At 36.6% G+C, this 12,048-nt stretch overlaps 1 long non-coding RNA gene across 1 annotated transcript; it reads right to left on the bottom strand.

Moving 5' to 3' along the window:
• Positions 1-3,358: 3,358 nt before the first annotated feature.
• On the bottom strand, positions 3,359-6,792 carry LOC110692618. Its single transcript, XR_002505493.1, has 3 exons — positions 6,284-6,792; positions 4,996-5,074; positions 3,359-3,620 (listed from the first exon to the last, which is right to left on the bottom strand). It is a non-coding gene; the product is annotated as an uncharacterized LOC110692618 (long non-coding RNA).
• Positions 6,793-12,048: the final 5,256 nt, after the last annotated feature.

Consider the following 12,048-nt stretch of genomic DNA (forward strand, 5'->3'; position numbering starts at 1 on the left):
AGGGGGAAAGGCGGTCAGCTCGGGGTTGGGAAGAGTAAAGATGGGCAAAGGGGTCGTTCCTACCCTCACATGCCACTCTAGAATCCGTTGGTGGTTTGGCTTGACCTAATTGGGGTCGTGCACTGGCATGTTGTGAGTTTGGGCAAGGCAAACCCGTCAAAGCATAATATATGTCATTCGATTTATAGTTCTCATGCCATTGAGTAGGAGGATGGGGATAAAGATCAAACAATTTTGCAAATTCAACATAAGTTAAACTAATATTTCTATTATTCAACCTAAAATGCATAACCGGTCGATTGTTTGTTTGAACAACATTTAAAGATGAAAGATATTCACAAGTAATTTCACGAAATGTGGGATAATGTATATAAACAAATTTACGCATTCCTATGTCATTCATAAACCTCCTAACATGCTCAAATAATCCTAAAGTTTCAAGAGTATCTCGGTGTAACCACCGAGAGGGAGTTACCTCGCGTTCGTAGAGATTAATGAGCCGTTGACGTTGCGTCGAGGTTGTAATCTTGATTGTTGGCCACTCTAGTAGTTGCAAATCTGGGTCGTATGGAGTACTCGATCCTGAACCACGTCCAAATTGAGTTCTTTCCCTCTTCGTAGTCATCTTGTATATGGGTCTTCAAAAAAAATTTGCTCAAATTCGAACCAAAATAGTATATGAATGTAGAGGATGAAGAGAGGAGAAGGAATATGTAAAAAAAATTTGGATTTGGGTGAGAAATGGAGGAGAGATCTTAGAGAGAAGAAAGAGAAAATTAAGGTTTTAGAAAGAGAAAGTATGGAGGAAAGAGAAAGAAAGAAGAAAAAAGAAGAGGAATCCGGAAGGATAAGGGCGCGCCCGGTCGGGTGGCCCTTCGCCTAACCGGGCGATCTAGCGAATAAAATTCGACTGGGCTTGCGCCCGGTCGGGCGGGACCTCGCCCAGTTGGGGGGTATATGTAGCCTTGGATTTGCTTCTTCTTGCGCCCGGTAGGGCGAGGCTGGTTCTTTTTTTTCGACCTTCACTCTCGCGCCCGGATGGGTGAGCCTCGCCCAGTCAGGCGAATTTTGCTCACATATAGACTTCCTCTTGCGCTCGGTCGGGTGCGCTACAACACTATTAGTCCGATTTTTTTCCCTTCTTTTCTTCAAAATTTGGCTAAACTCTTTTTCTCCAACCTGTACAAAATACTCTAAAACACATTAAATTCCCTCCTCTCTTCCTCTCAAAAGACAAAAATAAGGGAAAAACTATTCTAAAAAGCAAGAAAATACGGGTTGCCTCCAGCAAAGCGCTGGTTTATCTAGGTCCCGCACGACCTTCTTACCCTATGTCGATCAAGATGATATGGAATCGATTAGCTGAAGTAATTCAACTGCACCAATCGTAGCCCCTTCATGATATAATTTCAATCTTTGGCCATTTACCTTAAAATCACCGCCATGTTCATCATATAACTCTACAGAACCGAATTTGTTTGCCCTTTTAACAATGAAAGGACCCAACCACCTTGACTTTAACTTTCCTGGGAAAAGTTTAAGTCTAGAATTGAATAACAAAACCTTATAACCCTCGTTGAATTCTCTCGGAAGGATCATCTTGTCATGCCATTTCTTGGTCTTCTCCTTGTAAACACATGCACTATCATAGGCCATCAACCTAAACTCATCTAGTTGGTTAAGTTGTAGTAGCCTCTTCTCTCCCGCTAACTTAGCATCCAAATTGAGCTTTTTAATTGCCCAATAAGCCTTATACTCTAATTCCACCGGGAGATGACATGCTTTCCCATACACAAGTCTATAGGGGGAAGTACCTATGGGGGTCTTAAATGCGGTTCTATACGCCCAAAGAGTGTCATCCAACTTATCGCTCCAATCCTTCCTAGACTTTGCTACCACCTTCTCTAGAATAGCCTTAATATCATGATTAGAAACCTCAACTTGGTCACTAGTTTTGGGATGGTAAGCTAAACCTGTCCTATGGTAGACACCATACTTCTTGAGAAGGGTATCTAACTTCCGTTCATGAAAGTGAGATCCTCCATCACTAATAACGGCTCTAGGGACTCCAAATCTAGGAAAAATGGTTTTCTTGAAAAGCTTATGGACCACCTTGGCATCATTGGTAGGTGTAGCAATGGCTTCAACCCACTTGGATACATAATCAATGGCGATAAGGATATAGTTATTCCCTTTAGAAGAGGGAAAAGGTCCCATATAATCAACACCCCAAACATCAAAAATTTCAACTTCCAAAATACCTGTTTAAGGCATCTCATGCTACCACGAGATGTTGCTTGTCCTCTAGCAAGAGTCACAAGCTTGAACAAAGGAGTGAGAATCCTTAAACATGGTAGGCCAATAGAAACCCGACTCATTGATCTTTGCAACCGTTTTGGTGGGACCATGATGTCCACCATATGGTGAGTTGTGGCATCTTGTAAGTACACCGTGGACTTCCCATTCAGGAACACACCTGCGAAATAGTCCATCTGCACACTCACGAAACAAAAAAGGATCATCCCAAAAATAATGTTTAACATCATAAAGGAACCTCTTTTTCTGTTGGTAGGACAAATCGGGAGGTAAAGTACCGCCCACCAAGTAATTAGCATAATCGGCATACCTAGGGTGTTGCTTTACAACTGCAAACAAGTGGTCATCAGGGAAAAAATCATCTATAGGAAGAGAATCCTTATCCTCATCATACCTGATCCTCGATATATGATCTGCAACAACATTCTCTGCTCCTTTTTTATCCTTAATTTCCACATCAAAATCTTGGAGCAAGAGAACCCAACGGAGGAGCCTAGGCTTTGTTTCCGCCTTAGCTATAAGATATTTCAAAGTTGCATGATTAGTAAAAACAATAATTTTAGAACCAACTAGATATGCTCTAAATTTTTCTAAAGCATAAATCACAGCAAGAACACTACTACATTTTTTACCTATTGCAACCCCCAAATCCGTTGCATTAGGCGTCAAATTCCGTGGCATTAGGCCTAATGCAACGGCCATGTACCGTGGCATTTGTTGGCATTGCAGTAAGTCTATTGCAACGGTATACAACACCTAATACCACGGCAGCTATAATCCGTTGCGTTAGCTTTACACCTGATGCCACGGTATAAATTACCCGTCGCAATAGATTACTGACTACTAATTATGATGAAATTGACACCTATTGCAACGGATGAAGCTAATTAATACAAATGATATATGGAGTACGTATCTACTGCAACGTATTGATCATTTGATCTTTTTTTTATTTTTTTATTTTGAACGGTTACAGTAATATAATATATGTATAAATAGTCAGTACAAATTTAAATATACTAAGAAACAAAATATCATTAAATTTATATAAAATAATTATAATGCTAAATACGTACATTATAAAATATTAGTTGCTTGTTTTTTGTATGACACCCTACTAATAATAAATAAAAGTTATATAATTAATTTAATCCTCCAAAATACAAATTTTCAACATATATTTAAGCCGGAATTTCCAAATCTTCACAAACTTGAACTTGAATAAGAGTCGCCAACATATATGCGCCATTTGTTAGATGACTAGCTAGTTACTATACTTCAGCTCCATTTAGCTCCCCATGCACCTACACGTAAAATAGAATAAAATAATAGAAATACAACTAAACTAAACTATAAATTATAAGATCAAGGCCATAATCAACATGAGAAAATTTCAAAACGCATGGAGAATCCAGCTATACAATAATACTCATGTTAGCCCGCAGGCCACAACACAGCAGCACCCTAAAGCCAATACAGGCAGCAGCCAACCCAAAACCAAACAAAAACACAACAGGCACAAAAAAGGCTACAAGCAGGTAGAACCCTCAACCAGAGCTGCTAATCTGCCACTATCAGATCCAACACTGAAACCAAACCAGAAGCGGCAACCTGCAGCAACCATAAGCCAAATAAGGAGGGCACACACCAAACACATCTAAAAAACAATAAACCAGGGCACCCAGCTATCCATACAACGAGTAAAAACAGCCCCCATCCCTTTCACATCAATTTCCCCTATTTTACAGACTTTGAAGAATACAATATCTTCAAAAGAACAACAACTAAGTCTGCTCTCGCTGTAACCATTTTTAACAACAAAATTAGGTGTTTGGATCAAAATAAAGATAAATTTAGAGCACCTGATGTCCTATAGTTATCAAAAGCAACATAACAACCAACATAAACATCCCAACATTGCAGCAACACAAAAGCTTAAAGAAGTCACATTTTGACATTGATCTGAGATTGTTTTTTATTGCTTATATATCTTGTCACTGTTTTCCAAGCTTCATTCTGTACATTTGTCAATTTAAGCTAGGAAAAATCAATTAAAATTAAAGTTAGCATGTATACAAAATCAAAGATCCTTGTGCTCTTTTAATATATAGATAATAAAACAGGAGAATAAACCAAAAAAAAAAAACACCCTTAATCAGAATTGAGTAGGATAACTACTATACATGCAACAAAATTATATGAAACCAAGCAAAGTATTTCAAAGTGATAAATTGTCTTTGTCAAGCTTTATCTTCATATTATCATACCCTGTGAACTCATATCCAACACGAACATTAACAATACTCCAATACCTCTAAACAAACTCATAAAGAAAATTAGTAGCAAGAATCAAGAATGGCCTGATCAACTATAATTATTTAAATAGAATGGAAAACTGATTTTACAAACCATGTGTCTTCCACTACATTTTCTTAAGAGTAACCCAAAAGGCCAACAGATTCAATATTCACAACTTTCTCATGATACAAAAAGCTGACAGCAGGAAAAATCTTCAAACAAGAACCCGGTAGAGGAAACAATTTCTAATATAAATTGCATTGGACCACTAAACAATGTTCTGCTACCCAAGTATTAGCTTTATTTTGTAACTTTTATCACTTCATACTATAAGTCTACAAGATGCAGTTATTCACAATAATGTTGGCGAAAGAGCATTACCTCAAATAAGTGGTTAGAAAGAAATGTGACAAAGAACTAGCCGAAATCAGAAGAAGCATCGTAGCCTACAGAGGGGCACCTTAAAATTAAAAAATTACAAAGTCAATTACAATTCGTAGTAAAATAAAAGGCATTCAATTGAAAGGCCATATATTTTTAAGCATCCTAGATTTGACCTGACAACAAATCATCTATAAAACAAGAAATAGGCCATTTGAAAGACAGATGCATAAGTATGTCATAAGTTTTGACTAAGAATTTCAGTGGCTCTCCGGCTATTAAAATTTAAAATTTACAATTTACATAACAGTAGACAGCAGAGACAACAACACCCACAACAATATCAATATTAAAGGCTAGATATCAATAATAACAACTACAACAATAACAATGGAGGCTACAACAAAAATTTATAATCACATTCTAGATTTACACCATAAACTTTTAAACCCAATTTCCCAAAACCAATCTACCAATTCAAATTAGCTCAAATCATAGTCAATTATAATACCACCTATCACTCAAATTAATTCACAAAATCATGCATAAATAAATAAAAATCGACATTAGACCGTGCAAATCAAATCAAAGCTATAAAATAATCCAAAAAGAGATTAAAAAAATGAAGAGAAAGATTATACTTTTGCTTGCGAGTGACGGGAGATCTACAACCAAAGCAACGACTTTGCTGAAGAGGGAATGGTGAAAGCCACACCTCACACACAAAGTATGTCTCCTCCTCCATTCACTTCCTCTACAAAACCATATTCAACAAACAATTATCTATTTCCTAGAAACCTTTGATCTTCCATTGATAAGGTGGTAGAGAAAAAGTAAAAACCTTCAATAAAATTCTCGACAGTGATTACATATATTTTGGTCGTTATCGGCCCTTTCCTATCCTAATTCCTCAATTTTCTTCTACAATTTAAACAGATCTAGAAAGGGGAGCTCCATTTTCAAAATAATTAATTTTTAGAAAATTAAATTATAGAGCAAAATATTTTAGAATTGCAAACCACTAACTAAGACCACAATATAACGAGTTCTATACATAATTATTAACCAAACAAAAAACAAAAAAATATTCAACAAAATTATGAACTGATAAAAGTATAGATTTGGTAAATAACCACAAAATCGAAATCCACTCCATATATAACACCAAATTAAGACAACAAGATAAAAACCAAAAATTAATTTAACTTATGAGCTAGGTAAATGACGGAATTAAAGTCTTGTTAAAAAAATATGGCGGAATTAACGAGGCTCAAATCAGCGAACTCACCAATTTTACTAGTTGAAATTGGGGCTAATAGCCCATAAAATGAGAAGAAATAACGATATTTTCCTTGAGATTTGGGCAATAGTAGAAATCAGAAGAATTTGAGTGGAAGAGAAGGAAACAAAGAAAAGAGAAAACTTATAAAAAGAACTCAACCCAAATTTCTTATGAATAATAAACTAATGAGCAAATTTTAGAAGGGTTAAAGCGTAGACGAAGAAATGAGTAGCAGCGACTGCCATTGTAGGAGCATGAGATTGAGAAAAAATGAGGAATTGGGGAAAGGAGGAGAGAGAGAGAGAGGATAAGAGAGTTTCTTTTCTTTTTGGTTTATCTTGTAAGTGTGGCAGTGATGTAGTAGAAGGTTCAAAATTTGGGGAAAAAATTAGAGGGACTAAGTGAAATTTTCAGCGCCTCTCCGTATTATTGAATTTCTTTGTCGTTGCATTAGCTTATTTAGCCGTTGTATTAGATTCTTCTGCTCAACTAATGCAACGGATCTAAAAAGCCGTTGTATTAGCTCTATCTTATGAAGTGTAAACTAATATCCGTTGCATTAGCCTAATTTATTGCGACGGTAACAAAAATGGCGTTGCATTAGCCCTTTATTGGCTGTTGCATCTGGTTAAAAATGTAGTAGTGGAAACTCCTTCTCCGTGGTGGCATAATTGATTTGGGCTTCATCCAAAGTTTTACTTGCGTAATAAATAGCATGCAAAACTTTGTTCTTTCTTTGTCCTAGCACGACTCCTACTGCAAAATCACTAGCATCACACATAATCTCGAAAGGAAGATTCCAATCGGGAGCACATATGATAGGTGTCAATTTCAAAGCCTGCTTAATCCTGTTAAAAGCCTCAAGACACTAGTCAGTAAAATCAAATGGGGCATCCTTGAGTAAAAGCTGAGTTAGTGGTTTACCAATTTTAGAAAAATCTTGGATAAAGCGACGATAAAACCCCGCATGACCTAAGCAACTTCTAACCCCCTTAACATTAACAGGTAGAGGTAATTGCTCAATCACAGAAACCTTAGCTTTATCTACTTGTATACCCTTATCAGATACAATATGACCAAGAACCACTCCTTCTGTCACCATAAAGTGACATTTTTCCCAATTTAGGACCAAATTGCATTCTTCACATCTTTTCAAAATTTTAGTGAGATTAGCTAGACATGCATCAAATGAAGACCCATACACACTAAAATCATCCATAGAGACTTCCATGATAGACTCTAAAACTCAGAAAAGATACTCATCATGCAACGTTGAAAAGTAATAGGGGCATTACATAGACCAAAGGGAATCCTACGATATAAAAAAGTACCATAAGGGCATGTAAATGTGGTCTTTTCCTGATCTTCAGGGTGAATTGGAATTTGGAAAAATCCCGAGTACCCATCTAAATAGAAAAAGAACTTATGATTAGCTAACCTTTCTAACATTTGATCAATAAAAGGGAGAGGGAAGTGATCTTTCTTGGTGGAAATATTTAATATACGATAATCGATGCACATACGCCATCCTGTTACATTTCTACTGGGAATCAATTCATTTTTATCATTTTTAATCACAGTCATCCCACCCTTTTTTAGGAACTACCTGTACATAACTCACCCACTTTGAGTCAAAAATAGGATAGATAATACCTGCATTAAGTAATTTCATAACCTCTTTCTTAACTACTTCCTGCATGTTAGGATTCAACCTTCTCTAGGGTTGAATACATGGCTTCTGATTGTCCTCTAAGTGTATCATGTGTACAAAAATCAGGGCTAATACCCTTGAGGTCATCAATATTGTACCCAATTGCCCTTTTGTGGGTTTGAAGAACCTCAAGAAGTTGGGAAGTTTGTGGGTTATCAAGTGCAGTACTAATCATCACAGGGTGTAATTCCTGTTCATCAAGAAATACATATTTTAAATGAGAAAAGAGAGGTATTAGTTCAGGTTTCTTAACCTCTACAGGTTTTGATTCCTGAACTAATTGTACTACCTTCTTGCTCTCCTTAGGGTCAAGGTTTTCAAGTGTGAGAGCTTTCTCTATAGAATCCACCTCACTGCTCCAAATACCAGCATCACCTGTAGTAAAATCACCACAAAGTACTTCCTCCAAGGGATCCCTCGCAAGGATTTGTGGTAAGTTATCTTCACAAATAACATCAATCACATCAATACTAGAACAATTTTCCTCTAACATAAGACCTTTCAAAACCTTCCCTAAATTAAAAGTGATATTATCATCTCCAAAAGATAGAGTTAGTTTTCCATTTTTTACATCAATAATGGCTCCTGCAGTGTGGAGGAAAGGTCTACCTAATATTATTGGAATTTGTGCATCCTCAGCTATGTCTAAAACAACAAAATCAATAGGGATAAAAATTTACCAACTCTAACAGGGACATCCTCTAGAATACCTAAAGGGTATTTAACAGAACGATCTGCCATTTGCAAAGTAATGTTAGTAACTTTTAAATCACCCATATTAAGCTTTGAACACACATACGATGGCATAACACTAACACTAGAACCCAAATCACATAATGCTTTATCAATGAAGACATTACCAATATGACAAGGAATAGAGAAACTACCAGGATCCTTTAAATTAGGTGGAGAGTTATTTTGCAATAAAGGACTACATTCCCCTGTAAAAGCTACAGTCTCTACCTCATTAAAGTCTCTCTTCCTAGTCAAAATATATTTCATAAATTTAGCATATGCAGGAATTTGTGTAATTAACTCGATCTGTGAAAGGAACTGCTACCTACAAGTTTTTCACAACCTCCGGAAACTTACCAAACTGCTTATCCAACTTAGTCTTCAAATGTCTATTAGGGAATGGTAGTTTGATAACTGGTTTCTGTACATCTCCACTCTTGTCTTAAGTTGTAACTTTCTTTGGAGTTGTTATTGTATCATCAGAATGTTAGTTTTACCCTGGAGCCCTACAGGGCCAATAACAAGATCATTTGGTATAACAGAATCAGGATTAGCAATTTTTGTTAAAACAGGTTCATCATCCTTAGGCATAGGAGGCCCATCATAGTGTGAACCACTCCTCAGAGTAATTGCATTTGCATGATTTGTAGGTTGTACTAGCTGCGATGGTAGGGCTCCCTGTTGTCGAGTTTGTAAAGTAGAGGAAAGTTGTGCAATTTGATTATCCATGATTTTATTGTGAGCTAAGATCGAATCAATTTGTGCATCCCTACTCTGCATGTGCTTTTGCATACTAGCTAACATCGTTCTAATTTCTGACAAGGCAGGGTCAGTAGATGGAGGTGGAGTTTGTGGTTGGGCCCTTTGGTTAGGAGGTTGGTAATATTTTTGCTGTGTTTGTTGTGGCGCTTGTTGTTGTGGTTGTTGTGGAGTTGGAGGGTTTTGCACATTGGTACTCCGGTAAGAAATATATGGATGGTTTTGGAGACCAGGATTATAAGTGTTGGAGTATGGGTTATTTTGCTTATAGGTTTGGAAGGCATTAACTTGCTCCATGGAACTCCTACAATCTTGTTCCAATGACCTACAATTCCACAGTTTTCACAAAAAGCATCATTAATATTATTATTAACAGCAGAAACATTAGCTACGGTGGTTGGAATATATAGCAGTAATAATATTATCTAATTTCTGACAAATAGAAGTTAATTGAGCTTTCACAAAGGAAACAGAATCGACACTATGTTTCCCTTTGTTTGCAAAACCTCTAGGATTCCCATATTGGGAATTGTGAATTGCCATCTCTTCGATAAATGTTCCTACTACATCTATGAAGATTCATAAATCTTCCATTAGCTAATGAATCTAAGATTGAACTAGATGAATTTCCAATCATGTTGTAGAAGGCTTGGATTATCTACCATTGTGCTAGACCATGATGAGGGCATTCTCTCTACAAGTCCTTAAATCTTTCCCAAGCTTCATATAAACTTTAATCAGCTTCTTGGGCAAAATTTTGGATTGAACTCCTTAACAAAGCCGTCCTCTCTGCAGGGTAGTATTTATCATAGAAATTCAAAGCAAGAGTATCCCAGTCAGTAACACTAAGTGCAGTTCTATTCAATCCATTGTACCATAATTTAGCTTTACCACATAAAGAAAAGGGAAAAAGAATCTCCCTGATTTGGTCCTGCGTGATCCCAGCTTGCCTAATAGTGTTGCAATATTGGCAAAAATCCAAAATATGAAGATTTGGATCTTCACTCTTAGCTCTGCTAAATTGCTTCCTTACTATCATAGTAATAACCTGGGGTTTAATCTCGAATTGTACTCCCTCGAGATTAGGTGTAAGAGCAAGATGTGGAAAATCCGTCAGGGACGACTGCGAATAATTGCTGAGCTTGCGAGGTGGTTGATCCGTCATCTATGATTCTGATTCTAAAGAAACTTCCGTGTCACTAGAATCAGATGGGGTTATTACCCTCGGAAGTAGCTCATACTTGTCTGAAAAGGTTCTTCTATCTATGAAAAGAACGTTCGATTTTAGGATAGAATGGAATGAAACCTGATCTAGAACTCCTGGGCATAAACACATAACTAAACAAACAAATATGAGAAACTGTCCCAAAGAACTTGCGTTCTCTAAGACGAAAGAAAATAATCTAGACTACAGAAATAATAATCAGGAATAAAAATAAAACCATTTCCCCGGCAACGGCACCAAACTTTGACAGGCTAAAGTCGTATCACTTAATCAAAAGTAATTCCTAAAACCACTAACTAAAATAGATAGGGAATTAGGGTCGAAACCACAGGGAAATAAGTCTTTCTATTTCTAAATAATTAAAACAATCTAAACTATCAAGTAACCAATATGTTTTTATGAGAATTAAAATAAGGAAAGTAAATAAAGTAAAACAAATTAAACTAGGGAGAAATCAATAAATCAAGGTCTAGGGTATAGGTTCACCAATAAATAATATTACAGGGTAAAACACAACAATTAATTATTAATGCATCAATTAATCAGATCATAAAGGGCTTTCGCTACGTATTACAATCACAGAATTAATCTACCAGTATTAAATCGCATCTCTCGAATCTTGACTTAACCATTTATAAATTAACTTGCCTATTGAAACTAAGCCTAAACATCCATTATCATCTCTCGAATCTCGAATCAATATTGCATAACTCATGCAATTAAACCTGGCCAAATCTAATTGCATAGCATTAAATCAATCAATAGGAAATCAATCAAGCATTGACAATCAACAATAATAAATTACCCCTTCATATTATTTATGGATCCCCACAACCCTAGAAATAATACTACTCGCACATATTTAAATCTAAACTAAGCAAAGCGAATAAACAAGACATAATTAATCAAAGCAATTAATTACTAAAAATAAAAGGGGAAGAAATCGTTACCAAAATAAACGGAAATGATGGATTGCATAAACTAAAAGTGTGGAGAGAGAAAACAAGAGTATTAACCAAAAGCTTAAAACTAAAATCTGAGAAATTAACTAATGAGAAGAAGTCATCGTCACTTTCTTAGAAAAGCATATTTATACTTAAGCTCAAAAATCCTAATTAATAACAAATTAAAATTGTCAAAACTCCTCTTAAAAACAAGCGCCCGGTCGGGCGGAGCTTCGCCCGGCCGGGCGCGCCTTTTTTATTAGTGGATCTTTGCTCGTGCCCGGTCGGGTGCGAGACAGGGCAAAGGGCTACTATCTTCTTCCTTCCTCGCCCGGCCGGGCGCGCCTTAGGTCGAGGCAACCACCTGGTCGGGCGAGCTCCCGGGCAAGGGATTATC

This window comes from Chenopodium quinoa, unplaced genomic scaffold, assembly GCF_001683475.1.
Source record: "Chenopodium quinoa cultivar QQ74 unplaced genomic scaffold, ASM168347v1, whole genome shotgun sequence".
NCBI classification, from domain to species: Eukaryota; Viridiplantae; Streptophyta; class Magnoliopsida; order Caryophyllales; family Amaranthaceae; genus Chenopodium; species Chenopodium quinoa.